At 38.8% G+C, this 15,184-nt stretch overlaps 1 non-coding gene across 1 annotated transcript; it reads right to left on the bottom strand.

Annotated features, from left to right (window-relative positions):
• Window positions 1–2,713: 2,713 nt before the first annotated feature.
• Window positions 2,714–2,820, bottom strand: LOC133802856 (small nucleolar RNA R71). Its single transcript, XR_009877603.1, has one exon. It is a non-coding gene; the product is annotated as a small nucleolar RNA R71 (small nucleolar RNA).
• Window positions 2,821–15,184: the final 12,364 nt, after the last annotated feature.

The raw sequence follows: 15,184 nt of genomic DNA, 5'->3' as shown, positions 1-15,184 counted from the left end.
GAAGACCGTGCTAAAAAACAAGTATATTATATAAGCAAGAGACTTCTCGAAGCTGAGTCATGATACCCACTGAGAGAAGCTGGCATTCTGTCTGATATTGGCTTCCAGGAAGCTCCGGCCATACTACTAGTCCCAATCAATCAACGTCATGACCGACCAAACTTCAAGGCAGATATTGAAAAATCCTGAAACATCTGGACATCTTTTAAAATGGGCAATCGAGCTTAGCCAGTTTGAGATATTGTACGTGCCACAGACCTCAATCAAAAGTCAGGCCCTTGCTGATTTTATGGCTGAATGCACCGGATTTCAAGAGGATCTCTTGAAGGAACCGATGTAGGAGTTATGGAAAATCTTCGTGGATGGATCATCAAACGAGAGTGGATCGGGAGCTGGGATCATCTTAATCTCCCCATAAGGTCATCGATTTCATACAGCTCTAAGATTTGGATTCGAGGCATCCAAGAACGAAGCTGAATATGAGGCTTTACTAGCTGCGCTGAGTGTGGCAAGGGAGCTCAAGGCAAAAGCCGTCCAATGTTATAGTGATTCTCAGCTCGTGATCAATTCGCTATTGGGAGAATTGTTAGGACTAGTTTTGGTATGTTTTTATGGCGAGTTTTAAGATGCAATTTTAGTCTTTTATTTGGTTTTGTGCAATATTATGCCGGTGTTTATTGTGTTTTCCGGATTAAGTGTGGTTACTAAGGAAATAGCTTGAAATTGGAGGAAAAGAGCTTAATTCTTGAAGAAACGATGTTAAACGGGCTAAGGAATGGAAACTAGGCGAAACCGGGGGTCGAATTGATGATTTGGTGAAAAATTGGAATAAGAGCCGCAACCCAAAGAGTTACAGAGAAGAAGAAAAGAATCTGTCAGAATTAGAGTTGCAGCTCTATCAGACAGAGTTGAGGCTTTATTAAAATCAAAATTAGAGCTGCGGCTCTATCAGACAACGCAGTAGTTCTACAAAATCTAGAGACAAATTTTGGATCGCAAAATGCACTAGAGCTGCGACGCTATCACATGGAGCCGCGACGCCAGTCTGTAGGGAAGCCAAATTTAGGGCATTTTTCAAGGGCAATTTTTTCCTTTTGCACATAAATAATTAGGGACTATAAAATCTTTCTTAATGACATTTTTAAAGAGGGATTGAACCCTAGGAGACAGCTGGAGGCACATTGTGGAGTAATGCAAGGAGAATTAAAGAATTCATCACAGTTTTCTTCTTTTCTACTTTTAATTTCTGTATTTTGGATGCTTTTTAATTCTTCTATGGTTATTATGAATTTTGTCGGGAGCTAAACTCTTTTTCTATGTTGTTAATGGATTCTATTGAAACTTTATATTGAATTAATACAAGTTTTATGATTTCTATTCTATCTTGTGATCTATTCGAATTTATGCTTAATGCTTGTGATTGATTGGCCATCTATTACATGATTTATATGATTTTGATTTGAAATCTGAGAAGTGAGAATTGATTATGCTGTATTTGAATAGACATAGATTTCATTATAGGATGAGAGTACCTATTTGGTCTGTGTAGCTTTAGGGTTGTCCTTCTTAATGCATGTCTTATGTTCATTTATCATAGAGATGTAGAAAATTTACATAAGGTTGAGACTTGTATAACCTAGTAAGAATCTAAGTTACTTTTGTTGACCTGCTATCACGAGAGAGAATTGAATAGTATAATTTGTGTTACTAAAATATAAAGTGGATGGTACATGAAGTTAATTTCCCTAGTTCATTTAATTATTGAATTCTATTTCTTTTGCTATTCTTTTATTCCTGCAATTACGTTTTTATTTCAATAGTTTTACTTAATTCTTATAATCAAATTATTGTTAACCAAATAGAGTATTAGGATTAATGATTGGTACTTGGTAACAATTCTTGTGGGTTTGGCCTTTCTTACATTATATTACTTGTTAAACGAACACGTATACTTGCGTGTATAAAATATGTAACAAGTTTTTGGCGTCGTTGCCGGTGACTGTTTTTACTAATATCAAGAAATTAATTCTTTTTCTAATTTGGTTGCTTTTCTTTTATACCGTTCTCATTCTGGTTTTCTTTTACAATTTGTGATTTTAGGTATTCACATAGTTTATGCGACGACGGGGGTCTGAATCAAGGGTGCATATTGATCCCGAAATTGAGAAAACCTGTAGAATAAATCGGAAACAGAAGAGGTTAGAAATAATGGCTCAGAACAGAGGTAACAGAGGGGTTGACAACATTGCCCATGACAACGCAGAGAATATTAAGGCTGGGATAGCAGCGGGTAATATTGGAGGAGCAGGAGTTGCTGAACGAGTTGCACCAGTTCAACAACCAATACAAAGAAGTTTGAGGGACTATGTACCTACTGTAACAGGCGGCAAAATCATGCATTAGACCTCCAGCAGTTGAGGCTAATAATTTTGAAATTAAGCCTGCTATTTTGCAAATGGTACAATCATCAGTTCAGTTTGGGGGATCACCAACAGAAGACCCAAATTTACATTTGGCTAATTTCCTTGAGCTTTGCGCCACATTTATGATGAACGGAGTGAAAAATGATGCAGTGAGGTTGAGACTATTCTCGTTTTCATTGAGGGACCGAGCAAAGAGTTGGCTTATTAACCTGATAGCCAATTCTATCACAACATGGGAGGAGCTCACTCAGAAATTTTAGGCAAAATTTTTCCCACCATCGCTGTCTGCAAGGTATAGAGGTGAAATCAACAATTTTCACCAAAAAAATGGTGAATCGTTGTATGATGCGTGGAAGAGGTTTAAGGAGCTGCTAAGAAAATGTCCGCATCATGGAATCGAAAAATGGATGTAAGTCCATATTTTTTACAATGGTTTGTGTGGTACTACTCGCACAACCATAGATGCAGCATCTGGAGGAGCGTTCATGAGTAAGAGCGTTAATGAAGCTTATGATTTGTTGGAAGAAATGGCTATGAATAACTATCAATGGCCATTAGAAAGAGAAACAACTTAGAAGGTGGCTGGAGTGCATGAATTGGATGCCATCTCAATGTTGTCCGCTCAAGTGGCAACATTAACCAAATAGTTACAGGAAAACAGTATTCAAGCTCCAGTTATGCAGATGCAAGTCATATGTGAGTTATGTGGGGGACCTCATTTATTTGAACAATGCACAATGAGAGATTTTAACAACATTCCTATGGAGCAAGTGCAAGCAATAGGGAACTTCCTAAGGCCCTCCAACAACCCATATTCCATGAGTTACAAACCAGGGTGGCGGAATCACCCAAATTTTTCTTGGACAAGTGGTCAGGGCAGCAGCAACAATTTCAACATAATCAACCACAGTATCCTCAACGTCCTCCTGGGTTTTATCAGTAGCAACTAGTAAGACCTGCACAGCAACAAATGCAAGCAGAACAAGACGATCAGGCTGATGTGTTAACTCAATTTATGACAGAAACGAGATTATCAATTCAGAGCTTGGAAACTCAGATTGGACAGTTGGCCACGCTTATGGCAAACCGAGCTCAAGGGAACCTTCCAAGCACTACTGAAGTGAATACAAGGGGAAATATTAATGAACAATGCCAGGCTATTACTTTGAGGAGTGGAACAGTATATGAGGGACCATGTATGGAAAAAAGATTTGAGCAGAAGTAGGATCAACAGGCACCTAATATTGAGGACAAGAAGACTAGTGAAAAGAAGGTTACTGAGAATCCTCCAGTAAGAGAAGTGGTACCTCCAGTGTCTATAGATCATCACATCAAAATTCCATATCCATAGAGACTCCATTAGAACTGTTTTGACAAGCAGTTCGGAAAGTTCTTAGATGTATTCAAGAGGCTGCATATCAACATCCCCTTTGCAGAAGCGTTAAAATAAATGCCCAATTATGTTAAATTTATGAAAGATATCTTATCAAAGAGAAAGATGGAGGATTACGAAACTGTGGCATTGACCAAAGAATGCAGTGTTATTTTGCAAAGGAAGCTTCCATAGAAGTTGAGGGATCCTGGAAGTTTCACAATCCCATGCACAATTGGTAACTTTGAGAGTAAACATGCACTATGTGATTTGGGAGCCAGCATAAATCTCATGCCTCTATCAGTATTTAAAATACTTGGTTTGGGTAAGGCAAAGCCAACCACAGTTGCACTACAGTTGGCGGATCGATCAGTTGATACGAACCACGCCAACAAACGTGACGAAACCCGAACCAAATGTGGTTAAACAACCCAAGAACACTCGAATTTGGAATGGAAACCGCGACCCAATGCTTAGCAAAGTATGAACCACAGTATGGTGAAGATGCCACAAACGGGAATGGATTATCCGTTTGATAAGTCAGATTTGAACGCCACAAGGAATCCCCTTGATAAGTTCGAAAGTTTCTTCAAGAACTCAAGAAGAAAACTCACAATGTTTTTTTTTCATTAACAAAATTATCTAAATTCCAAGTTGTCCACAAGGCCTAATATAGCCGAAAATTACAAAGAGGGTTTTTAGACATATAAAAAACCCTAAAATACCCATAATGAAAAAAGCCCAAAATGACATGTCTTTGGCTCCAACAAAGACTCTAATGAAACATGAAAATATAGTTCAAACTAAAACAAATAATTAAAGGAATCAAGCTCCTAAATTGAATCAGCTTTGATGAGCAGCACAAGCCTTTGTTCACCCTCAGTAGTGAACTCGACCTCTTCCTGTTGTAGAATTCTCCGGACTAAGTTGTTAAGCTCTTCTTTGAATCTCCTAGCTCGCACCCTCATCACCGGACCAACTGGAACTTGAATTGGATCGTTAGGCTTGATGTCCTCACCATTCCCCCCCTCTTGAGAATGATTTGTCCTCAAATCGTCACCTACGTCAAAAGGACTCAGAACAGTAACATTGAAAGTAGCACTAACATTGTACTCGCCTGGTAAATCTAGTCAGTAGGCATTGTCATTGATCAGTTCTAGCACTTGGAACGGACCATCTCCTCGAGGTAGCTTCTTGGAACGTCTTTGTGCTGGAAATCTTTCTTTTCTCATGTGCAACCACACCCAATCACCGGGGTCAAAAACCTACTTGTGACGTCCCTTGTTAGCTTGCTTGATGTATTGCTCTGTCCTCCTCTCTATGTTGAGCCGTGTCCTCTCATGGAATTGCATCACAAATTCTGCCTTCTTCTTGCCATCTAAATTCACATGCTCAGAAACAGGTAAAGGTGATAAATCCAAAGGAATTAAAGGGTTAAAACCATAAACAATTTCAAACGGTGAAAACTTAGTAGCAGAATGCATGGAACGATTATAAGCAAACTCAACATGTGGTAAACAATCCTCCCAAGTCTTAATGTTCTTACCAATGATAGCCCTCAACAAAGTGGATAAAGTTCTATTAACTACTTCTGTTTGACCATCAGTTTGAGGATGACAAGTAGTAGAAAACAACAGTTTCGTTCCTAGTTTACCCCACAATGTCTTCCAAAAGTAACTCAAGAACTTAGCATCCTGATCTGACACAATTATCCTAGGCATACCATGTAATCTCACAATCTCCCTAAAGAACAAATCTGCAACATTAGAAGCATCATCAGTTTTATGACAAGGTATAAAGTGAGCCATCTTAGAAAACCGGTCTACAACCACAAAAGATTGAATCCCTCCCATGCTTACTCCTAGGTAAACCCAAAACAAAATCCATCGAAATATCAACCCAGGGTGAACTAGGAATAGGTAGTGGCGTGTAAAGACCATTTGGCTGGACTCTCGATTTAGCCTGCCAACAAGTGACACACCTACCACAAATTTTCTCAACATATCGTGTCATGTGTGGCCAATAGAAGTGCTCCTGTAACATAGCTAGAGTCTTAGCGACTCCAAAATGTCCAATCAACCCTCCACCGTGGGACTCCCGAACTAACAAATCTCTCAACGAACAATTAGGTACACACAACCGATGCTCCCTAAACAAGAAACCCTCATGCCTATAAAACTTTCCCTCAGCAGATTTTTCACAAACACCATAAATCTCCCCAAAGTCGTGGTAAACAGGATAAAACTCCTTAATGTGCTCAAAGCCAAGTAATTTAGCATCAAGAGTAGAGATTAAGGCATACCTGCGTGAAAGTGCATCAGCAACCACATTCTCCTTACCTTGTTTATACCAAAGGACATAGGGAAACGTCTCAATGTACTCAACCCATCGTGCATGTCTCTTGTTCAGCTTATGTTGTTGTCCTTTCAAATGTTTCAAAGATTCATGATCCGTATGAATCACAAACTCCTTTGGCCACAAATAGTGCTGCCATGTCTCTAAAGCTCGAACCAATGCGTACAACTCTTTTTCATAAGTGGGGTAGTTAAGTGCAGCCCCACTTAGTTTCTCGCTAAAGTACGCAAGTGGTCTCCCATCCTGCATAAGAACATCGCCAATACCTATACCAGAAGCATCACATTCAACTTCAAACGTGTTAGAAAAGTTAGGCAAAACAAGTAAAGGAGCGTGAGTAAGCTTGTGTTTAATAAGCTGAAATGCCTCCTCTTGCACTTCACCCCATTTGAATGCAATGTTCTTCTTGATAACTTCGATAAGTGGTGCGGTGATGGTGCTAAAATCTTTCACAAACCTCCTGTAAAAGCTAGCAAGGCCATGAAAACTTCTAACATTACCTACACTGGAGGGGGTCGGCCACTCTTGGATGGCTTTGATCTTCTGTTCATCAACCTCAATACCTGTAGCACTCACAACAAAACCTAGGAAAACAAGCTTATCGGTGCAGAAAGTACACTTCTTGAGGTTAGCATATAATTTCTCTTTCCTAAGCACATCCAAAACCGAATGCAAATGTGAGGCATGATCATGCAAACTTTTGCTATAAATAAGAATATCATCAAAATACACAACAATGAATTTTCCAATGAAAGCACGCAAAACATGATTCATTAAACTCATGAAAGTGCTAGATGCATCAGTTAATCCAAAAGGCATGACTAACCACTCATACAATCCATGTTTAGTTTTAAATGCTGTCTTCCATTCATCTCCTTCTTTCATTCGTATTTGATGATACCCACTCTTAAGATCAATCTTAGAAAACACACAAGAACCATGCAACTCATCCAACATATCATCTAAATGAGGAATGGGGTGTCGATATTTACCGTTATGTTGTTGATGGCTAGGTAGTCAACACACATTCTCCATGTTCCATCCTTCTTGGGAATTAGAATCACTGGAACAACACAAGGACTCATGCTTTCTCTCACATGCCCTTTCTCCATCAATTCTTCAACTTGCCTTTGGAGTTCCTTCATCTCCTCTGGATTACTCATGTATGCTGGTCGGTTTGGGATTGAAGCACCGGGAACAAAATCAATTTGATGTTCAATCCCTCGGATAGGTGGTAAACCATGTGGTACCTCCTCAGGAAACACATCCTCGAACTCCTGCAAAAGAGAAACAACAACACTAGGCAGCGAAGAATCAAGTTGGTTAGTGTTTAAAAGAGTCTCCTTGTACATGAGTACAATCATCGGCCTTTTTGCAATCAATGCTCGCTTAACCTCACTTGTTTTTGCATAAAAATTTCTGTGTTTTCTCTCTGATTTTCCTTCCTTGGCCAAACTCTTCTCTCTCTTTTCTCTCTCACTTGATTCGACCTTGCTCTCTGTTTGTCTCTCTTTTCCCTCACTCTCATTCATCTTTTCACTCTCTTTCTTTTGCTGACTCAATTTTTTTTTATCACTCAATTTTTGCAACCTCACTTGATCTTCAAATACTTATTTTGGTGTCAACGGAGCTAGAGTGATTGTCCGTTGACGGAACGTGAACGAGTACTTGTTGGTGAAGCCATCATGCTGCACCCGCCGATCAAATGGCCAAGGTCTTCCTAGAAGGAGATGTCCAACATTCATTGGAACCACATCGCATAATACTTCATCCTCGTATTTGCCAATTCGAAATGATACAACAACCTGCTTTGTAACCCTTACTTCACCACTATCATTCAACCATTGCAACTTGTATGGATGAGGATGTCTAAGTGTTGTGAGCCCCAGCTTCTCAACCATGGAAGAACTAGCAGCATTAGTGCAACTACCACCATCAATAATAACACTACATACCTTGTCTTTCACATGACAACGAGTGTGAAAGATGTTCTCCCGCTGTACCTCTTCTTCCTCTTCTTTTGCTTGCAAAATTAAGGCTCGTCATGTGACTAGTGCAAGCATATCACCATATTCTGCCCCAAACTCCTCACCAGCCATAGAAGCGTCCTCCAATGGTGGCATGTCATCAGGATCATCTTCATCTTCGAAATCTATCTCCCCATTATCCCGAATTACCATAACTCGCTTGTTTGGGCATTGGCTAGCTATGTGTCCTCTCCCCTGACATTGAAACACTTAATCTCACTAGAATGGGACGAAGTAGGGGCTGTTTTACCTTGAGAGGCTGTGGTTGTGGTGGCTGGTTTTTTCTAGGTTTTAGGTTTGTGAGTAGAAGGGTTTTCTTCTTTCTTTGGATAGTTCGACCGCCAAGGTGCTGCACTTGGATTTTGTGGGATTTGTCTTGGATTTGAACTTGTACTACCCCTCTTGAGCTGTCTCTCAACTTTCATTGCCATATGCACCAAATCTTCCAATTCCACATAATGGTGTAGCTCAATTGTATTAGCAATCTCTCTGTTCAACCCATTCAAAAACCTTTCCATTATCACCTCCCGATCTTCTTCCACATTGGCTCTAATCATAGCCAATCTCCATCTCTTTGTAATACTCATCAACACTCTTGTAACCTTGACGAAGACCTTGCAGCTTAAGGTATAGATCCCTATAGTAGTGAGATGGTACAAAACGTCACCTCATCACCCTCTTCATATCTTCCCAAGTGTCAATAGGGTGATCTCCATTTCACCTCCTGTTGATGCACAACTGATCCCACCAAACAATAGCATAATCAGTAAATTCAATTACAGCAAGTTTTACCTTCTTCACTTCGGAGTAGTTGTGTCAATCAAAAACCAACTCCATCTTCTTCTCCCACTCAAGGTAAACTTCGGGATCACTCTTCCCTTGAAATGCGGGGATTCTCATTTTGATATTTCCCAAATTATTATCTACCTAGTTCCTAGCTTCTCTATCTCGGCCATACCTCCTATGGTTACCCTCTAACATCCTATCATACTCTTCCTCTAAATCTCCCCCTTCAAACTCTCTTTCACCCTCAACATCTCATTGTTGCACCCTGTTCCTTCGTGCCCTCCATTGCGTTCCCTCGTCTACCCTATCCAACCTCTCATGTATTTGTTCACACTCTGCCCTCATCATCCTTCGCATCTCCCCCATTAATGCTTGAATTTGTAGATTAGGAACCTCAGATGGTGGTATCTAATTTCCTGCATTTTTCTCTGGATCTTTTCCCATGATGGAAATTTGTAAAATAAGTTTAGAACAATATGGAAAAGAGACCTCACCACACTCCCTCACGTGTTTCACTCGAACAATATTTTCACTCAAATCCACTCGTGTTTCACTCAATTTCAATGGCTTTTACCCTAAAATAAGCTCGCACCTCTGCCTTTTTCCACTCGTGTTCTTCTTTAAGCTCTTTCAAAAATAATCAAACGATATGATGGAGGATTCTAGTAGCAAATCAAACCACAACAAACCAAACGAACATAGCAAAAGTGATGATTTTTGATACACTTGCGTGAGGAACCTCCAGGACATATGGAACAAGATTAGAACAAAAACTTTTAAGAGAGGTTTCCAGACTTGATTTTTTTTTTCGAATCCTCTTGATTTGTTTCTTCTTCTTTCTTTTCATTCTTTCTTTCTTTTTTTTTATTTCTCAAATGCAGATACAAGAAACAAGAGAATCAGAATCTGTGGAACTCGAACAATTCGAAAACAAGAACAACTCGGATTTCACAAAAGAACAAAAGGGACTCAATGCAAATTCGAATTTCACAAGAAGAACAAGTGAAACTCAATGCAAATTCGGACTTTCACAATAAAAACAAGAGAAACCCAATGCCAATTCAGATTTCACAATAAGAATAAGAGAAACTCAATGCCAATTCGGATTGCACAATAAGAACAAGAGAAACCCAAAGCAAATTCGGATTTCACAATAAAACAAGAGAAACTCAATGAAAATTCAGTTTTCACAAGAAGAACCCTAATTCACGATTTCAGAAAAGAAGAGAAAAAAAATAGGGGAATTTTCAGAAACCCTAATTCAATTGCATGATTTGAACAATGAAACGGAAAAAAAACAAGGAAAAGGATTGGGCAAACCGTATGAACCTAGGCTCTGGTACCAACTGATACGAACCAACCAACAAATGTGACGAAACCCGAACCAATTCTGGTTAAAGAACCCAAGATCACTCGAATTTGGAATGGAAACCGTGACCCAATGCTTAGCAAAGCACGAACCACGGTATGGTGAAGACGCCACAAACGGGAATGGATTATCCATTTGATAAGTCAGATTTGAATGCCACAAGGAATCCCCTTGATAAGTTCGAAAGTTTCTTCAAGAACTCAAGAAGAAAACTCACAATGTTTTTTTTTCATTAACAAAATTATCTGAATTCCAAGTTGTCCATAAGGCCTAATATAGCCGAAAATTACAAAGAGGGTTTTTAGACATATAAAAAACCCTAAAATACCCATAATGAAAAAAGCCCAAAACGACATGTCTTTGACTCCAACAAAGACTCTAATAAAACATGAAAATATATTTCAAACTAAAACAAATAATTAAAGGAATCAAGCTCCTAAATTGAATCAGCTTTGATGAGCAACACAAGCCTTTGTTCACCCTCAGTAGTTAACTCGACCTCTTCCTGTTGTAGAATTCTCTGGACTAAGTTGTTAATCTCTTCTTTGAATCTCCTAGCTCGCGCCCTCGTCACCGGACCAATTGGAACTTGAATTGGATTGTTAGGCTTGATGTCCTCATCAGTGTGCGCCCTCGCGTGACCCTCAGCATAAGAAACAACACTAAGTGCGAGGGGTGACCTCGTGAGACCCTTGGCACGAGGCGAGGCGACGTTGGTGAGGCGTGTGCCTTGCAAGACCTTCGGGACAAGGCGAAAGGCCGAGTTTTGTTGTTTCCATCGCGAGTTTATATTTTGAGAGACATGAGGTGGGGACCTTTTGTAAGCACGGCGTTTTAGCATCCATAGGTCAAAAACCATAATTTTGCAAAGAATTGAATTAAACTACTTTTTAAAATAAAATCAAATCTCTCATTTTTTTTAAAAATAAAATAAATTTAATCAACGTGTTATAATTATTTCTCAATGAATTAATTTAACCTATTTTTATCAAAATTTATGGTCTATGTGATTTTACCAAAAACTATTGGATTTTTGGCAACTTATCAAAGAAAGCCTATAATCAATAAAACTTTAAAGCTTCCAAAAACCTATTTTTTCGACTAGGTCTGATAGTAAAAACGAAGAAGAAAATTTTGTAAAAGCCGAATTTCAAAAATCTACACCTGTTGTGGGAATTTTTCCAAAAACCTTAAATGTTGTTATGGGTTAAAACGGGTGAGGATGCAAATACCCTTAGAGTGTATTCGATTGCGACCTTAATGCCCAAAGTAGAATGATATTCTACTACAGTGCCATAATTTTTCAATTACGTTGTATGCTACTTACAATGTTGGCAAACAAGGTGAGATTCTCAGTGGGAAGATTGTCGGGTGTAGCAAAGGATAGCTTGTAAGGCAGTCTATGATTTATATATTTGCAATATTAAGTTACTAGTGTATTGCTTACTAGAAACAGGGATTATATGCTAGTTAGAGAGAGAATGCTTGTTTAGAGACAAAGACTAGGCAACACTTATGCCTCATATGTCTTTTAAACATGGAAGGTTTCCACTTGTTGTCCTATAGTCTAGATGTTTTCCACCTATTTAGTCACTGTGGAGACAATTTTTCCTTTGATATTATTGGTCTTTCTCATGAATACGTGGATGATACCAACTTATTGTATGCATGATTAGGCAGATGGTTTGTGCTTGTCTCATGAGTGTGTGGATGATTTCTGATTATTGATATGTAGCGCAGACGATTTCCACCTACTTAGTCATTGTGTAGATGATTTTTTCCCTTGACATTATTAGTCCAGTTAGCTACCTTGAAAATTGGCCAGAAGGTAAGTGAGCCAAATAATCCTAGGAGTCTCGATGAGCTAGTGTGGATCCACCTACCTCGTTTCAAATGAGTATAAACTCCCTAGGTAACCGATGGTTACCCTTGAGAGTCATTCATGATTTTAGATATCAATGCAGAGAATTGAGTCTCCACTATGATTTGAGCTGAGATACTAGGGGATACTTTAGAAATTCTCGAATCGGCTTCTAGGGTCAATTTATTTATTTAATGTTATTCCTGCTTCTTCTCTGCAATGGAATTCTCTACAGGGTTATGTTTTAGTTTTTTCTAAAGTCGTGGCGATGACACCATGACACTTAGATGTTCTTGAATTGTGTGATTAGGGCCAAAATTTATTTAGAACACTAAGTGTTGGAAGCAATATGTTTTGAGGGCAATGATGAGGTCACTGGTTCCTAGTGTTGCTTTACTCTGTGTTGCTAGATTGATTTAGTAAGCCTTTTCGCTTAACTAGTTGCTCATGTTGTGGGTAAGGGCAAGGAAAAGTTCGTGCAGTGAGAGTCGGGGTCTGCTTGCAAAAGTGTAAGATAATTTTATTAATGTTTAACTATTTTTGTTGCTACAATATTGTTAAGATTTAATGTATATATTTTTTAGTGGGTGCAAACATTTCGTTTAATTTTTTTTTATTGTTAGTGTTAATATTTTGTTATTGGTATAAATGCTTTCATTTCCATAGAATTAGTGTTAATATTTTTGGGTTGTTACAAGTTGTATCAGAGGTCTAGTTGAGTAGATTCTGTTGACAAACCCACTTGTACATTCTGCAAGGTAGACCAACTCTCCAATAAGTATTGCCTTTAAATTTACTTTTAGTTGGGTTGTTTCCTTGTTGCTCACCTAATTTCTATAAATTGTAGGTTGAGATGGCAGATCAACCTGATGTTAACCACCATGAGATAGTTGACCCACCTGTAGTATACATGCTAGAGCAAACGATAAGCTTTTATGAGAGATTTTATAGGGTCGGACCGCAGCTGTACGAAGGAAATAGATCGGGACTAGTCCATTGTGTAGGTCTACACATATGGAATGGACCACATTCTTGGTGTAGGTCGTATTCCTGCCCAGTTTTGGGTGAGACTAGTTATTCTATATTTGCAAGGCCAGGTTTTCTGGTGGTGGTAATTTCGTCATCGAGAACTATATACCTTCTTGTGGACAGAGTTTAGCATTTTGGTAGAGTTTGCTTTTTGGCCACTTCATGGCCGATCACCGTGGTATCTAGAATACTAAAGGGAGTTGGTGGCGTGTAATCGCCGAGCGATCCAGGAGGCAGTGGGCGCAGTAGCCCAGGAAGTGGCAGCCGACCATGTAACCGCAGTAGTGGCACAGGATGGAGAGGTCATCGACGAGGATCCAGAGGAGGATATGGAGGGCGACACAAAAGAGGAGACCGACTCCAATGAGTAAATAGATAGACTATGTACCTATGTACTTTTGAGATAGTAACTATATATATCTGTGTACTTTGTTTAGTGGTTTATAAAGCCTACATTTTAGGGCTAAGTTTTGTAAATCCGTTAGCATTACTAAGCTCAACTATTCGATACCCTAGGACTCATTTTTTAAATCACGTAGGATAATCGCGCCCAATTTTGTTAACTTGTACAAAGTTATGTTTATACTTGTTAACCAAAAGTTTGACATGATAATGTGGTAGATGAAAATGACACGTGATAGCAATAGGTATTAAATTTGTTCATGCATGTCGATTTATTTATGCTGGTCGACTGTACTTGACAAAAAGAGAAGAAGCTACCCACCTCAGAATCAGATAAGAGATTAAAGATCATTGCTCGATGATTGCGGGTCGAAAGAAGACCTAATCGAAAGAAATCTCAATCCACCAGAATGAGCCAAATCTTAGGGGATATTTACGTAATTGTTATTTGAATGTATTTTTGTACTCTTTTATTATATATTCAGTTGTAACAAACCCACATTATGCGGCTGGGGCCCATTCCATGCTTGTAATGCCCATGGCCCCTAACCAACTCTATAAATAGAGAGCTCTCACAGTCATTGTCTCTAATGCACACTTTACATACAAAAACCTTATAGAATTGTAATCTTTCTCAAGCGTAGGAAACTCAGTTGAATCTTGTTCTTCTGATTAATAAAAGTGGAAGTGTACGTAAGTCATTACCAACTTTTGGGGTCGAACCACTATAAATTATGTTGTATCATTTACTTGAATTCAACTCTTTTAGAATCTTAACTGCCGTTCAACTTAACTCAATGTCGTTGACCAAAACGCATGTCAACAATATGCAATAAAGTTTTATATTTGCCTCATTTATTGATTTTTTTTGTATATAATATTAATTAAATAACAGGAGAAATATCTTAGGTTTCACAGGAGAAGAAAGATTCTAAAAGAGTTGAGGATAAATTATTTCTTCCAACTAGTCAAGGACAATATCAGGCCAATTGAAACAGACCAAAAGGAAGATTCACTCTAGGTTCAACCAGAATTCTGGAAGAGATAATTGAGGCACAAGAGGAATACAGGACCTCCCAATTGGGGGTAAAACTCTAGTAATAAATCTAGGTTCGAATTTGAAAATTAGCTTGTTTGCATTAAATGAAACCGATGTTATCTCGGCGATTGCAGTTCCAAGGTATGCTTTACATGCAAGGTTTCATACATTTTTCTTGATATTTTCGAGTTCGACTCAGAAGGTTGAAAACACCAACATATGTTAGTTGTAGTTGTGCCTAGAGTCTTTATTCTCACTCAAGGCGATATGGGAGCTAGATCAACGAAAATGGTGGCAGGTCAGATTCCTATCGCCCAAAAATCAACATATGCATTGATGGACACAAATGCATCACATTCTTTTATATCTGCTTTCTTTATGAAGGAAATAAACAGAAGGCTTGAGCCTATGTCTAGTATATGTGAAGTATCCTTACCTAAAGGGAAGGATAAGCTGGTGCAGACATGTGTTAGAGTTGTACCAGTCTGAGTAGAAGGTTGTTGTAACGCCCTGGGTAGCCA

The sequence above is a fragment of the Humulus lupulus genome, chromosome 9, assembly GCF_963169125.1.
Source record: "Humulus lupulus chromosome 9, drHumLupu1.1, whole genome shotgun sequence".
NCBI lineage: Eukaryota > Viridiplantae > Streptophyta > Magnoliopsida > Rosales > Cannabaceae > Humulus > Humulus lupulus.
This window is presented reverse-complemented; position numbering and strand designations above follow the sequence as displayed.